Source organism: Parasteatoda tepidariorum, chromosome 1 (genome assembly GCF_043381705.1).
Source record: "Parasteatoda tepidariorum isolate YZ-2023 chromosome 1, CAS_Ptep_4.0, whole genome shotgun sequence".
NCBI classification, from domain to species: domain Eukaryota; kingdom Metazoa; phylum Arthropoda; class Arachnida; order Araneae; family Theridiidae; genus Parasteatoda; species Parasteatoda tepidariorum.
The window spans coordinates 12912878-12929839 of record NC_092204.1 but is presented as its reverse complement, the minus strand read 5'-3'; the positions used below and the strand labels follow the sequence as shown (position 1 = coordinate 12929839).

General features: G+C 31.2%; 1 protein-coding gene across 5 annotated transcripts in view; it reads right to left on the bottom strand.

Annotated features, from left to right (window-relative positions):
* LOC122271484 (uncharacterized) overlaps positions 1 to 16962 on the bottom strand; it is a 126304-nt gene that overhangs the window by 29616 nt on the left and 79726 nt on the right. The gene's annotated exons all lie outside the window — the stretch shown is intronic.

Here is a 16962-nt window from a genome sequence, read left to right as displayed (position 1 = left end):
ATTTATTCACTTTATTTGCTGCATTAATCATAACGTTACTAAAGTATTACAGAAATTTATTGAAAGAATAAGTCTAATAGGCTTCGGCTATTAAATTATTCATATCTATAAATGTTGCATTTATTTTTTTTTATATTTCAACAGAGCTGTATAAAAGGAAAGCAATGGCTTAAAATATATAACTTATCTATCCAGACATGTTAGCTATCAATAACTACTAAAATAAAATGAATTTCCTTTGCCTCATTCTCATAGGTAAGGTTCTACCAGAGACCTTTAACAACATATGAAGGTTTGACTCAGAAAGTATAGCCATTGCATTACAGGACTCTTTAAGGAGATCATTTCCGAATGATGTAAAAGCATGTATTGAGTCTGTTACATGTAATTTTCAAGGTCTGTTAGCCTTACCTACAATACAGCAGGATAAAATTCGACTGAACAGTAAATGTCAAAGCCTATATAAGTAATTTATCTAAAAACAATTTTTCTCAAACTCAACATTTTCTAAATAGATTTTATAGCATTTTTAATTGTATAATCTATGTAATGAAAATGCTAGCATAACCTAGAGAAGAAAGTTTTCATATCTCTCTTCATTTTGAGACAGTATTTGTCTGCTAAAAAATCAAGATTTAAATTGCTTGAAAAATGAAGCCTATTAGACAACGAAGGCCGAAGGAAGGATTTTTCGTATCACAAGATGAGAGTAATTATAATTCTTTTCTTTCAATTTTAACAACAAAAATTGAAAAACTGGTGCTTAATGTGACCTTATCGCTTTGCATTTCAAACCTTAAACAAAAACCTATACATCAAAACAAAAATAAAAATTTTGCCTTTACTAATTCAAAAATATCATTTTCTCAATTCAATACGTAGAACATAGTAGAAATAAATAAATGAATAAAAAAGTTTTTGAACATAGTTAGACAGGAGCAATCGCCCTTTTAAAATTGTTATTTTTTAATTAAGAAATTAAAAGCATATGTGAAATGAACTGAATTTTAATATTTGTATTTACTAATGTATGCCAGCAACTTATTTTTTCAAGTATTATAATTCTCCTTATCTTATTCATATCTTAAACGAAAACAAATTGATTTTTGACAGGTGTTGCTTCATTTTTTTTCAACGGAAACAAAATGATTTTGGTTCTTTCTACTAAATAATTCCGGTGCTTCTTTTTCCAATTTATATTACTAAAATAGTTTAAGCGTAATTGAGAGCTGAAAATATTTATGCATCATATAGTTATAACGATATAACAAATTAATGAAAAAGTTTTAACATTTTCACCTAGTATTTTCTAATGTGTCATGCGGGTTTGATAGACAAACGAAAGTAGGAAAGTAGGAAAGTAGGAATTTTACTGAAAAAGGCAACTACTTTTTACGATAAATAATTTATAATTTCACAATTAAACTATTTTTATCTTTGAAAAAACTAAAACTAAATGAAAGTTCACGTTTTTTGTAAGTTTCAAAATAATACATTTATTTTTCCCTTTCTGACATTTTTCGATAAATAATTCATAAATTTCGCAATTGAACTAATTTTTTTTAAAAAAAACTAAATAAATGTTAGCATTCTATTTGTATGTTTCAAGATTGTGCAATTATTTTTCTCTTTCAGACTTTTTACTTTAAATAATTTATAATTTCGCAAATAAATTTTTTTTCTTTGAAAAAATTAAATGAATGTTAGCATTTTACTTGCATGTTTCAAAACTGTGCAATTATTTTTTTTCCTTTAGACTTTTCCAATAAATAATTTATAATATTTCAATTAAACTATTTTTTTTCCTTGAAAAAACTAAATGAATGTTTGCAATTTATTTGTGTGTTTCAAAACAGTACAATTATTCTTCCCTTTTAGACTTTTACAATAAATAATTTATAATTTCACAATTAGACTATTTTTTTTCCTTGCAAAAACTAAATGAATGCCAGCATTTTATTTGTATGTTTCAAAATAGCACAATTATTTTTGCCTTTCTGACTTTTTACGAAAAAATAATTTCTAATTTCACAATTAAACGATTTTTTTCTTTGAAAAAACTAAATGAATGCTAGCATTTTATTTGTATGTTTCAAAATAGTACAATTATTTTTCCTTTTCAGACTTTTTACTATGAATAACTTATAATTTCACAAATAATTTCACAAATAATTTTTTTTCTTTGAAAACATTAACTGAATGTTAGCATTTTATTTGAATATTTCAAAATAGTATAAATATTTTTTCCTTTCTGAATGATGGAACTTGTAGAAAACCAGAGAATGCATCAGCAACTGCTTGAGTAAATTAAAAGAAAAGGAGCTCTAAAGCACTTCACAAAGCACAGAATCAATAAAAAAAATCAATAGAGAATCCAAAGTTTTGATAACAAACTAGGTGTAAAAAATTTTCTAAAGTATTAGAGTTTAAAAAAATTTCGAGCATTCACAAATTTAAGCACATTGATTTCATATAAATCACTGTTTCAACATCTCAACGGGGGCGGTATCGTAAATACCAAAGGGGAATCTATTTTTAATACTGACCAAAATTATTTTGCAGATAAAAACACTGTTCTTGCCAATATTATGTCGATTGCCACTGATGGAGCTCCTGCAATGGTTTGTCGACATAGTGGGTTTATCGCCCTTTTGAAATGGGAAATACCAGATATTTTAGCTGTTCACTGCGTGATTCACAGACCCTCATTTAGTAGGAAAAAATCTCATTGACCATTTGCACCAGTTATTGCAATATATCATATTTGCTGTGAATAAAATTCACAGTAATGCTCTTAACTATTGATTATTCAGACACCTGTGTATGATGAGGAATTCAATCGCTTGCTACTGCACACCGAGATTCTCTGACTTTCCAAAGGAGCGTTTGTTAATAGGTTTTGGAATCTTTTCGACTCTGTGCTTGAGTTACTCTGGAACAGAAATGTAGCTCTGAGAGACAGATTGCTAGAATTTAAGAAAGACTTGGGCGGATTTACTTGTAAAACTTAATGGCATTAATTTACAACTTCAAGGCGACGAGCTCAATTTTATCCCGACAAAATCAGTCAGTCCTGCCTTTCTGAAAAAATGCATTTCGTGGAGGCAGAATTTTGGTTGGAATGAGTTCAGCCAAGCAGGTGAAATTCGCCTTAATGATGAACAAGAATATTGTCAACACCTTGACTCTTTGCGCCTGGATTTTCTGATCGTTTTAAATATATTTTTTTCCCTGGAAGTCTCTCAATGGGTTATTGGGTTATGATCCCTTTTGTGAATATTGAAACCACAGAGGTTCAGATTTATGAGGAATTGGTCGAACATTCAACTAATGAAACTTTGAAGTGGTGATTGTCTCACAAAATTTTGGCTCCAAGGTGACACCAGTCACCTCTACCCTGATCAATAAATTTTGTTTCCTGAATTTTAAATTTTTGACATTTAAACTAAAATATAATTGAAAGTAACATTCCCATATATGATAACGAAACAGATTGGTGAATGCTCCACAATTGAACTTCGAGGTAGTTTTTTTTTTCAGAGCAAAGTATTGAAAAAAGAATATTTTTTTTAATTTCAGGTGCTTTTTTCATGAGAGATTTAAATTGTCTGTTGCAACTACAAAAAAACAAGTGCGTAATTTTACAAGTGTGCTAAGGAAGTCACAATTGACAATTAAATAAAATAAACTGTTTGGTACAAATATTCAACGAGATCAAATATTCGAACAAGATAAGATTATATTCATTCATTTTCACGGATTCAACTCGTCGTGTCACATAAGATGTATTAATTTAGATCTTTGTCAACTGGTTCCTTGTCACGGTCTCGAAGGCAACAACTTAACGGACAACCTTGCTAAAGAGGGTTGCAGCCTACCGCACCCTACCTCTTCCGATCTCACCTATCTTGAACTTAACTCCCTAATGAAATCCCAGCCTCTCAGAGACTGGCTGATTCCTCCGACCCACCAATGGTACAAAGGAAATAAGCCTTGAGTTTCTTTAAATCTCCCATTTGAAAGGAGAGTCTTCACCATCCTCTCCTGCCTACCTACCGGCCATGTGAAAGGTTTACTATTTTCTAATGGCATTAAAACCTACTCCCTCTGCCCGAAATGCCATCTACACCGTGCTTTCGCCAATCATATCCTGGATTGTCTTGGTCTTCTCTGGGAGGACATCTTTTCTTCTCCTCTTTTGGTCTCCGATTTCATTCAGATCAATGGGTTCATAGATCTGATCTGACTTCGTCAGGCCAGATGAGGATAAGCGGCAACAACAACAACAGATCTTTGTACAGATCGAGGGTGTCTGTCCAGCACAAAAAATCACTCACTACTATGAATGTTAACATTTTTATACTTCAAAGCTTAGTGACCAATTTATTTATGGTTTCCATGCGTTATGTGGTGACCGGAAAAATTGAGAGTTGTAAACTCTTAGATGTTGCGTTCTATATTTATTGTAGAAAAAACCTCGACTGCAAACGGACGGTAAAATTAAAAGCTGAAATCGCAACTTGTAAACGCGCTCTGCCTTCTAACTATTTGCAAAAATACAATCTGATGCATATGATTGGGTGTTTTCAGTAAAATATAAAGGTAAAAAAACCTGTACTCATCTGAGTCACACTCAGGGAAGCTGTTTTCATGTCCATAGATCTTCAGACAACATCAAAGGTCTGGACTATTGCTACCGTCAGCTTCGGCGCCTCTTGACTATAATGAACAGCTCATAGATTGTCCTCAAATGGTGCCCATCTCAATTTCAAAACATGTGTGGTGAGTACGGGGCACTCGAAAATGTGTTTATGCCAACATAACTTCCGGGCAGTTTCTGTAGGGAACGTATGTCCAAGTTTTGTCCGGGAGAAATTTTCATCTCTGTGAAATGATATTTTCTAAGACTTGCTATTACCGATGTCAAGGTTCTAGGGCAGTTGAAGTCAGTGATAAGTGGCTTCCTAAAGGTGTGAGGAAGTTCATGGCCGTGAGGGATCGTCCTTATATATTCTTAACCATTGCTGTGTTTATAATTAATCCATTGTTTATAATTTATCCATTGTAAAATATTCCATTGTTTCGAGAGAGACAGCTTTTAAAACTGCATCACTAATTTTCAACTTTGAGACATNTCTGCATGTATGTTCTTCCTTTAAAAGAAGATTCCTCCTTTTGTTACTTGCTGACAGCAAGATGTATGTCCAGTCAGCAAACCCCTATTGTTGGATGGAGAAGAATAACACCAAGTCACCTTTCCCACGTTTCGTCTTGCATCAAATGCAAAGCGCCCCTTTTGATCTTATGATGGCGCCAAGAATGTTCCAGTACATTCCACAAAATTCTTTACCAGGTGTGTCACCACTTTAGACAACCCCGCTTCATGTTTGGCATGGAGCTTAATAATTAATTTCGCCAGTTGGCCAATATTTGCAGCTCTGTGATTTGCCCCTCTGATCCTTCTTCAGCCAACCGAATGGTTATTCGCAAAAGTTTAATTTTTTTGGCGAGAGTTTTCTCCCCTATCTTCATAATGAAGAAATAGTCAGTAGCAGTTGTTTTTCTCTCAATTGTAGTTTTGTTTAGTTTTTGCGGCTTAGGCCGAGATTTCTGGTGTTGGCATGTTTGCCAAGCATTTTTACTTGTTTTTAAATGTTATTTTATAAATAAACTATGATTTTCTGCATCATTAACTATGAGTCTGGTGAGTAATTTTACAGTATAAGTTGTGTTCTCTTCCTTTTTTTCAGCATGCTCCTTTGTTGCGCTTACCTTAATGTTTGCACCCACTTCCTCTGTACACCATTTATACTTTTTCGGCCTTTACATAATTAGTATCTAAATTTTATTTAATCTTAATTTGACTTAATGTTAGTCACCCCCCTTTTTGAGTTAGCCACACCACAGTAACTAAGCTGAAATGTTCTGAGAAAAGACAATGTAAAAATAAATGAATTTTTCTAAAATCTTTTTCTAGTCCCCTAGCACTTTTTTTAAATATCCCGCATATTTTATTTTTATCAACAGAAATTTTAATTCCTTCTTCAAAACGGCATCAAATGAAAAAAAAACTGTGTTCATTTTGTTCACTCTTATGAAAAATCTCTCAGGTGAGTTGACATTTAAACGCCTGCCTGATAAATGCAGTCTTCGATTCATTGTGTTACAGATGGCTCAAAATTTGGCGTAAAACTTTCAAGAATCAAATTATTTTCAAGAACCATATAAATTTTGTTCTATCGAAGAAAAACTGAAAAAAAGTAGGATCGATAGCGTTTTTCAAATACATTGCTCGATCAGTTCATAATATGAAAAAATTATGACATTATAATTAATTTTAAGTTTTTTTAATTAAAAAATAGGAATAAGAAGCAATCGAATAATGGTTGTACATTAAAAGGTCTTAAAAATTCAGATATGTTTTTATAAATTTTGAGCGCGATAAGAAAACCAATCGATTTTAAAAAAAATTTTATTTAATTTATTTATTTATTTATTTAAGGCATAAAAAATTCAGTTTTTTCGTCCTACTCTGTTTCATGAATTGATTCTAAAGTTTTTACAGACGAGCACCGAAGCTAACTGCAGAAAATAGCAACTGCTGTTAGTCATTAAATGAATATGAAAGTTTCGTTTTATAAGGATTGTTATGTCTATCCTTGAAACTTGTCACCAAATTTTGGACATAATATTAAATTAAAAAATTAATTTGATGAAAAAAATATCAACTTTAGTGCTACGTTTTTAATAATCGTGTTAAAATGCTTGGCAATAAAGTGCTCTGCTTTGTAGTCGCTCTTCCAAAACGAGGAAGCTATTCCATTCGGAGGATCAAAATTGGGATAGCATGTCTAAGGATCATAATCAGGGTGTTTTCCAGATGCTCGGCTTCAAAATCGGGCTTCCAAAGCGAGGAAACTATTCTCTAGGGAGGGTGAAAATTTGGATGGCAAATCTAAGGATCATCTTCAGGATGTTTTCCAGAAGTTTGGTTTCATAGTCGAGCTTCCAAATCGAGGAAGATATTCCCTACGGAGGATCAAAATTGGGATGGCATGTCCAAGGATCATCCTCAGGATGTTTTCCAGTTCGTTGTCAATAGCATACAAGTACTAAGTTAATAAACCGAATTTAGAAATAACGGATGATAACTTTTGGTGATTACATGTAATTGCACTTGAAATTTATGGATCCTTTTTTTCTTTTTTCGCTGTTATAGTATTTGATTGTCTTGTTACTATTAACTTTATGCGAAAAAAGAAAGATTCCTAATCTGATTTATCTCATAATTTTCATTCCATGTTAATTATATAAGAAAACACACATGAAATCAAGAAAACACATTTTTAATACATTATTTAATAATTTATTATGCATAAAATTAAACATGTTGTATTTCCCATAACCTCGTGAGCATCATTTTACAGTTCTAACAGAGATATCATTACTTGCTTTCAGGCTCTTTACAACGTCCACGATTCTGAAAGAGGACAATAATTGTGCTATTTAGAACCATGCAAATAAAATACAATTATTTTACTTTCGATTAAGTTACTTTTAGTGTTTTTTACAAAAAGAAAATTGCAAGAAATCAAAATTACTAGAAATTTTAATGCTTTGCGCAAAACAATTAATAATTTTTTTAATTAAAATTTTTAAAACTAATTGTTTATTTCAAGAAACCACATGAGATAAAATTTACTGGATGTGACATTTAATTAGTTAATCTTCGAAAAATGGTCCATTACAAATAAATTATCAACTCCCTTAATTTTCTGACTATTAAAATCATAAGTATATGTATTTTCCATTTTTTAACATGACATTTTTAAAAAATATGACACATTAGAATAGTATTGTTGATAAATCTATACATAATAATAAACGCGGCTGTGTGTGTGTCTGTTTGTCTGTCTGTCTGCAATCACAATATATCACCCCAGAAGCCTCGCCCAGGCACGAAACTCGGCACATAATTGTGTTTTGACATAATGAGAAGCATTTTGTAAGAAAATCTATGCTTTTTCGTCTTCAAAAACCATATTCAAAAAACTATTAAAAAATGCATATACCTTTCTCGACTCTTGTAAATGTATGCTAATGCGAACCTTACAATTGAAATATTAATTTTCGACAACTTAAACCAATAATATACGAAGGAATTAATAATTTAATTGTAAAGTTCGCATTAGTTTACATTTATTAAAGTGGAGAAAAGTTTAACTTTTGTATTAAAAATGTGGCAACATATTCGATACGTAAATAGAACGCTTCGCTTTGATATATTTGTCGCTGTTCATAATTGTTATAATAAGTTTTTCTTCTTCTTTCCACGCTCTTTTTTTTTTTTCTTAAGCGAAGACGATAATTTTTATAGCGATATTGTAGTACTTTGTACAACTAAAAATTCTTTTCACAACACTTTAAAAATATTTACTTTATTTTCTTTATATATACAGAGAACAGTCGGCAAAGAATTCGATTAGGTTGAAAAACATTTCGCTAAAAAGGAACGAATTCCAAAAGAAAAAATAAACAACTTAAAGAATAAAAATGCTGATGCCAGCCAATTTTTTGAAAGTTAACTTAGAAATAACAAACCAAACGATGTTAAATAACAAACCAAACGATGTTAACAAAATGACGTAGAAAGCGCAACTAGATCAAAATTATACAAGCACAACTAGATCAAATTATAATACCTGAGTGCTTGACGTAACAGATATAGAAATAGAATTTGATACCATAAAAAATTATATAGAAATAGAAATTGATACCATTAAAAATTATATAGAAATAGAAATTGATACCATAAAAAATTAACTCGTTTTCGTGTTCTTTTCATGTATTTAGCATTTTAGCTTTTTTTTCTTAAGCGTTGTAGCTATATAATATATAAAATAGGAATTTATTTGTTTTTGAAGGAATTATCACATTTACCTTGGATCTCTTTGGTTTCTCTATTCTTTATTTTAGCAGTTTTTATTAAAAGTAACTAGTTATTTTCAGAAAGTTTCAGTTTGCAGGTAAGCACTTAGATTTTAATATTGAAATTTCATGATTTGCTTTCATAGTAATTCTTGTTCTAAAGTATTCGTTGACTTCTTAAAAACCCAATTACTGACATGGCAAAACCGCCTTCCAAAAAACTTTGCATTTTGTCAAAGAAAAAGATATTAAGAGATTCTCAAAGAAGAAGGGCCCAAGAAACGTCTGTGGAACGTCAAAGAAGGATGGAACATGACCGAATTTCGACAAGCAATTCCAGAGCCCAAGAAGTATCAGAGAAACGTCAAAGAAGATTAGAAGAGGTTTTCAGCTATTGGCCAATGATGATTTCGAAAGCAACTTTTGTATACTTTTACAATTTCTGAGGCCTATTTTTTTTTAAAAAAAAAAGCGAGTCTCCACCTGATAGTTATATTATAGGTTAGGTTACCATAGGCCTTAGGTTACCATAGCAAAGTTACGTCTTCAAACATCCTCAAGAGCTATAACACATCTGCAACAGAACTGGATATAAAGACAAAATTGCAGGACAGGAACACTTTAATTGTCCACTTATCTTCAGATTTCCTGCTACGTTTTAAAAAACTTTATTTGTGAAAACCTTTAGCGTGGCGGACAGCTGAACGCCTTCGGCGGCTTGTATCTAATAACTATCATATTTTGTGTATTACTTCAATGTTTATATAAATGCTTACAACAGCCACTTTTCATATTTAAAAAAGCAAAAAGTGTTTGCTTTCCTTACCGGTGATGGCGAGTAGATCTGAAAAAGACAAAAATAATTTTTATCTAACAGCACAATATTTAAGAAAAAAAAGAATGACATTAAAGATTTTTAAAACATTTAAAAAAAATCTTTAAAAAATATAATCGTGAAGACATCTCAAGAAATTATATCCCAAATTAAGGAAAAATGTATTTGCAAAGTAAAAAAAGATGACGAAAGAGATGTGTTAGAGAATTCAAAAAGAAGTCGGACACCTAGATGACAATGACGTACTCAAAACAAACCCTTTTGTTATTAACGATAATGACGTATTATTTTGAACAATAAATTTAAGATATAGGGACAATAAATATCACTACTACACTGTGACAGGCTCCTTGTGGTCTTAGATCGGGGAGTAAGTAGCAAAATTACTGCACTATACCATAAAATACTTCAAACCACTCCTTACTCTAAATATCTCCGCTAAAAAATATTTCTTGATCAGCAAGTGTGTGTTATCATCAGTCGAAACGCTTTTTGGGAGCAAATAACAACCAATAAAAATACAAAGGCCTATGACAACTTTCTTTTCGAACACTCCAGATCGTAGTATAGTTCATCTGAACTGGTGTAAGTAACATCTTCATTAGTCAAAAACTCAGTGAACTTAAATTTTCTTAAATAAAGTATCCCGATTCAGTCGAAACAGTGATTTTCTACGTTTTCCTATGTGTGGAGAACTAAAAGTATAGTATCTCTAAAATAAGAATTCCTCCAGACATTCGTCTGAACCTGTGGCGGTGTCTACGGTAACGAGGTATGACTAAGTAGGGGGGAGGATCACTGTCTTGGAGTTGTTTCGGCTCAGGTCGGCAAGAGAAAGGGAATGTCTTTCGGTCTATTGTGTTAGTCCTAGAGTGAAGCTACCCTCCCCAAATTGAGCCATTTTTGTTTCCATGGCCCCAGACAGCCTCAGACTTTGTGGCGGGAGGAGTTCTTAGCTTAGACAAGCTATAGACTCCCTCCAACATAATGGAGTGAAGTGAGTCGAAGTTTCGTGGTTTAGCTTAGTGGTTTGGCGTCATATATTGGAGACACAGACCTGTACATTTCTCAGGAAGTAGTTCTTGTTTCTCTGGCGTATAGGGTTGAGATCGTAGAGTTCTAGGTCAGAATGTTCCGACACATTTTCGGTTCCGATATTATTGTTGAGGGTGACAAATCGTGTTTATGCAGATATTATCTTGTCGTATGTATATATTATGAAGATTAAGAAATCTACCAGTTTCTCATTCAAGATTTTCAAAGATCAGTTTTTCTTCACAGGATTGATTTCTTCGCTGAATTGTTTCTTCGAGGAATTGTTTCTGCACTGCAATTGCAACTGGTGATCTCTTCCATAAACTCCATTCATACTACTAACTGCCATAATGGAGAAGTGAGATTAATTTTTTAAAATTTCTGTCATTTTCGTAAATTACGTGAAAGTGTGTTGTTATTGCAGCACCACCATCAATGTTAGCATATAACTGTAACATTGTAAAAAATATCAGGATAAAATTAAGATAAAAGAAACGTGCTGGCAACATGAGTGTAGTGTCAGTAAAATCCATTTTAACTCAAACATTTTATCCATAAAATTTTTATCATTATTTAAACTGTAATACTAATTTAATTACAGGGATTAAGTAAACACTATTACACAACTCAGTGCTGGAACTTTTTACCGGAATCCGATCCGGAATTTTTTACAGTGAACTTCATTTCTCAGAAAGTAAACGAATAGTTAAGTAATGTGCATTTCTTTATTTTAGAAAAAAAAATAGATTTCAAAGAATCAATTTGAAGTTCAATTCCTAATAAAATAAAAGCAGAGAGATTAATTTAATGTCAGTGGTTGCATCTTATCCTCGCAGCATAATCCTTCGTATTAACGCTCTTGAAACATCAAATAATAACATTTAGCAAATAATAACAAAAGTTTAAAAAACCAAACGCATTTCTGTGGGCAACTCAATTAAAATCAAAAAAATCCACACTACTTTTATGTGAAAATTTATCAAATTATGACAAAAACGATAGTAAAATTCAATTTGTAAAATCATGAAATACTTAACATCACAATAAAATAGTTCAAAAATAATGAACAAAATTGACTCTTATAGATGGTTTTATATGGACATGGTGTCCCTGACGGGTGTGCTATTTTCTTAAAGAACCCTCAGCCGTTTACGGAAAATGTCTATAAAGAATAATATTTTGGACTTTTGACATTAAATATTGCTAAGTCATAGAGACTAGTATTCCGAAGTCTCTCGATCAACTAATCAGTCTAGAAAATACATCATAATCAATTTGAAGCAGGTCTGGATATAGGCCTAGAGACAAGGGTAAACTTATTCAAGTTCGCTTACCAACTTTTCGAAATGAGTCGTTTTTAGTGAAATAGTGATAATAGAATTGCGTGTTTCAAAAATTAAAAGTTTATCAAAAGTTAAATGCGCCTAATTTTTCAATTTAATGACTAAAAAAATCTATTACTGCTCATGAAAATTGAAAGAAAACATAACTATGTTCTCAATAGACGACTCGCATATAATTGAAATTGTTAAATATTATAAAGGAAATGTACTTAACTAGGAAGCTTCGCCCCCTACTCGCTGGAGCTCGCCAACCCCCGGAACTGCTTTCGCAGTTCATTTCGGATTGCTTCGCAATCCAATGCTCGCTATGCTCGCTCATTTGATACTTTCTTTTCGTCTAGCTTTTGTATACTTTTTTGAATACTGAAGTTCCGAAAACTTTTCACTGTAGAAAATTCTAAGCCTGTACATTTCAATATTAATTTGAAATTGCAATTGTTAATTTGGGCATTTGGCGATACAACACTTATAGAATTGAAGGATTTGTTACGTCAGGTATCATAATTTTGATCTAGTTGCGTTTCTACGTCATTTTGATTTATGTTGCTAAGTTAACTTTCAAAAAATTCTATGGCTGGCAACAGCATTTTTATTTTTTAAGTTGCTTATTTTTATTTCTTTTAGAATTCGTTCTTTTTTTAGCGAAATGTTTTTTAACCTAACAAAATTCTTTGCCGACTGTCTTCTCTATAAATGAAGAAAATAAAGTAAATATTTAAGTGTTGTGAAAAGAATCTTATTTAGTTGTACAAAGTACTTCAGAAAAGCGCTTTCGACAAAATACTGAAATAGAGATCTACTACTCACTTCTGCCTAGCTTAATAGTATGAGATTGCCGCAGCTGAATTGAACAACCTGATAATGCTCACCCTGGTTATTGGTTCCGTTTTTAAAAGCGCTATATGTTGAGCCTTGTTTGGCATGTGACATTTTTAGCAGCAATCATTGGTCGATTTGCTAACGTTGCCATTCGGGGAGTTGTAATGAGGCCTTTTTTTTGGTGCCGTGTAAGAGAAATATATATATAGATTTTGAATCGATAGTTAATTTATAACTTCTCTTTCAGTTAAAAGTAGTATTTAAATTTATAATTTCATCACAAATATGATTCAAAAGCAGGGTATAAAATGAGTGTCATGTGTCAGCCAATGAGCTACTGGCAACAGCTTTGCACTAACACGTTACCAAATATACTTCTTATCTATTCGAGTCTTCGCAATGACAGACAGAATTTTTTTCGTATTCTCGATAATGATAGTGGCTCAGAATTCCTATATTGGAAAAGTCTAAAAAAATATTTGCATGCAAAGATGAGTGGCTATCGATGGCAAAGAAAGTTTTGAGGTATTAAAAACCTTCTTTCCAATCAATACAAAATCAAATGTACTATATCAGAAGAATTGTTTACAAGATAAACAAAAATATCAAAATCTTAAAAAATTATTGTAAGAAAAACTTCTGTTGCGGAATCAGCTAAAAGATGTCACCACTCACCTTGAACATTGAGCAACTAATAACTCGTTTAAAGCTTATACAAAAAATAACAACTTATTTAAATTCAAATTTGGTGAGTGGATTTTTTTTTACAATAGTAGCAGAATATTATAAATTACTTACTTAGTTTTACAAAATTTTTGAAAAATTTTTCCGAAGATGAATGTTCTATTCCGTATTAAAATCTTTTATTTTGTAAAGTTGTTGTTGAATAGAATAGCATTTAATCCAGTGATATTACAAATGAGTACAACAAATTATCCAAAATTTTTATTGGAGACAGTATCAAAAAGTAATTCATTAAATGGGTCTGAATTCCATCCAAGAAATAAGCACACGCATGTTTGCCAATCTCAGACAACGAAATCTTTCTAATATAAATATTTCCGACGAGGCAGTTTTTCCAGATTTCTGTCTCAATATAAACAGAGGATATGCCTTTATGCCACACGTGATTACGACACCAAAGTTAACGGATTTATACACAAAGCATCGTCCATCTAACGGCAACAAGTCTCAGAGTCTTCATCCGTAGATTGTATTAAGTTTCCAATTGCTAATAATTATTGAATTTTGCTGTCATGACTTTTAAAATTGCTTTACTCAGAGACGCATAAATAGAAATGGTTAAGATGATGTATATTTTTTGTATAGGAAAAATATGTACCATCAAATCTAAATCACATAAAAATTGGCTCATATACAAATTTTAATATTTTAATTTTATACAGAAGCAATATATTTATATATAAGAATTTTTCCTTTTATTTTAGGTTCAAATAGTTTGCTCTGAACATAATACATATTTTAAAATTTTATAGCACATATTTAAGAACATTTATAAACTATGAAACCTGATTACATAAATTTATCAAATTTAAGTTCATGTAGTTTCTTTAGAGGGAGTGAATCTTTGCATAATAATAAGTAATTTCATTCAGTAGAAATTAACATTCATTTTCGCAAATAACTTCAAACTTTTATTAATTGTATTAAAATACTATTCTTTTCAGTGTATTTATATATGTTATGTATTCTTTTCGGTGTATTCTGATTCATTCAAAATTATGATTCCTGTCTCGTTTTCATAAGAAGAGAAACAAGGACCCGGGAGGGCAAAGTGCTGTGATTTTGACCAGTGAATCGTTGGTTGCAGATATTTGCTGTCAGAGAGGCTTTCTTATACAGGAGCAAAATTCTCAATTTTCCACAGTTATTATCATATGCATTTTACAAAATTCCACCTTTACTCTCTGAATTATATGGAGTACATTTCAGAGTCCCATATAAGTATTTTCAGAATCTACGTTGGGTCCTAAGGAAATTTTTAAGGATTACAATGCATTTTCACACAGATCTGGTATCATTGGTGATCTTCAGAAGATCAAGAAGCAATCCATACATAAAGATATTATTCCATGAAGCATTTCTGGAATGTTTTAGGCAGAAAAATTTCATTTCAAGTTCAAGAAAAGATCACTTAAAAAATGACTTCACGTAGTTTAGGATTGTTAATATATTTTTTTCAATAAATGTTTTTTGATTTTCTTACTTAAAGGTTGAAAAACATTTTATAAAAAATAATTAAATAAATTCTTCAAAAATTAGAAGAGAAAAAATGTTTCTACGTTTTAGAGAATACTTACTATGGTCTTGCCATTCTATAAATGAAAATTAAACAATTTTAAATAAAAAGCTTTAGTAAACAAATAATTTCTTTCTAATATAACCATTAACTGTTACTATATACTTATGAAGAATTTTTTTCCCTAATATTTTAAAATGATATAGTAATGCTAAAAGACTTTCAGTCAAATATTATAACTGCTTAGCTATTAAATATTTCTATATGGCATAATCAAATTATCATTCTAATAAATAAAAGAAGAATAAGCTTTAAATAGTTTGGGTTTTTTAATATTTTTTAAAACATTTTTATTTTATTTTTCTTATTTAAAGGTTAAAAACATTTAATGAAAAAAGAAAATTAAATCAATTCTTCAAAAATTACAAAACTTTTAAACAGAAACAGTAATGTTTATTAACTTTATATTAAACGTTATTACTACGCAGTTTTAAACTTTTCTTAAACAATCCAGTACTCATATTAATGGTTGTTGTTGGTGGTGTAGTTCATTTACGTCCCATTAGAGCTGAAAAATGGGCTATTGGCGACGGTCCGGGAAACATCCCTCAGGATGATCCGAAGACATACCATCACAATTTTAATCCTCTGCAGAGGGGATGGCACCCCCACTTCGGCAGCCCGACGACCTGCACATGAAGTCGAGCACTTTACGGTAGAACAGATTAACGAGGACGAATTCCGCACACTCTCGGTCTCTGCGCTAACTGATCCAAGTGGTCATCCACCCGCACACTGACCACAACCAGTGATGTTTGACTTCGGTGATATGCTGGGAACCGTGTCTTAACGATCAGTCCACTGCTTAACTCCATATTATTGGAGAAAAATACAAAAAAAGTACCCTTGTATCTACAAACAGTTTAGGTATTTTAATGTTCTTTTCTTCCATAAATTTTGTTTTAATTTTTATTTATAAATAAAAAAAACATTTTTTAAATAAAAAAAAACACAAGTGGCTCAGAATTCCTACATTGGAAAAGTCGGAAAAAAATATTTGCTTGCAACGATAAGTGGCTAGCATTTGATGGCAATTAAAGTTTTTAGGTATTAAAAATTTTCTTTCCAATCAATACAAAATCAAATTTACGATATCAGAAGAAGTGTTTACAGAAAAAACAAAAAATATCAAAATCTTAAAAAATTATTGTAAGAAAAACTTCTGGGGCGGAATCAGCTGAAAAATGTCACCACCCACCTTGAACATTAAGTAACTAATAACTCGCTTAAAGCTTATACAAAAAATAAGAACTTATTTTAATTCAAATTTGGGGAATGGATTTTTTTTACTATAGGAGCAGAATATTATAAATTACTTTCTTAGTTTTACAAAATTTTTCCGAAGATGAATGTTCTATTCCACATTAAAATCCTTTATTTTGTAAAGTTGTTGTTGAATTGAATAACAATTAATTCAGTGATATTACAAATGAGTACAACAAATTATCCAAAATTTTAATTGGAGAGTGTATCAAAAAGTAATTCATTAAATGGGACTGAATTTCATCTAAGAAATAAGCACAAGCATGTTTGTCAATCCCAGGCAACGAAATCTTTTTAATATAAATATTTCCGACGAGGTAGTTTTTCTAGATTTCTGATTCAACATAAGCAGAAGATATGCCTTTATGCCACACATGATTACGACACCAAGTGTTGGATTTTGTTGAGAGCAAATCAGA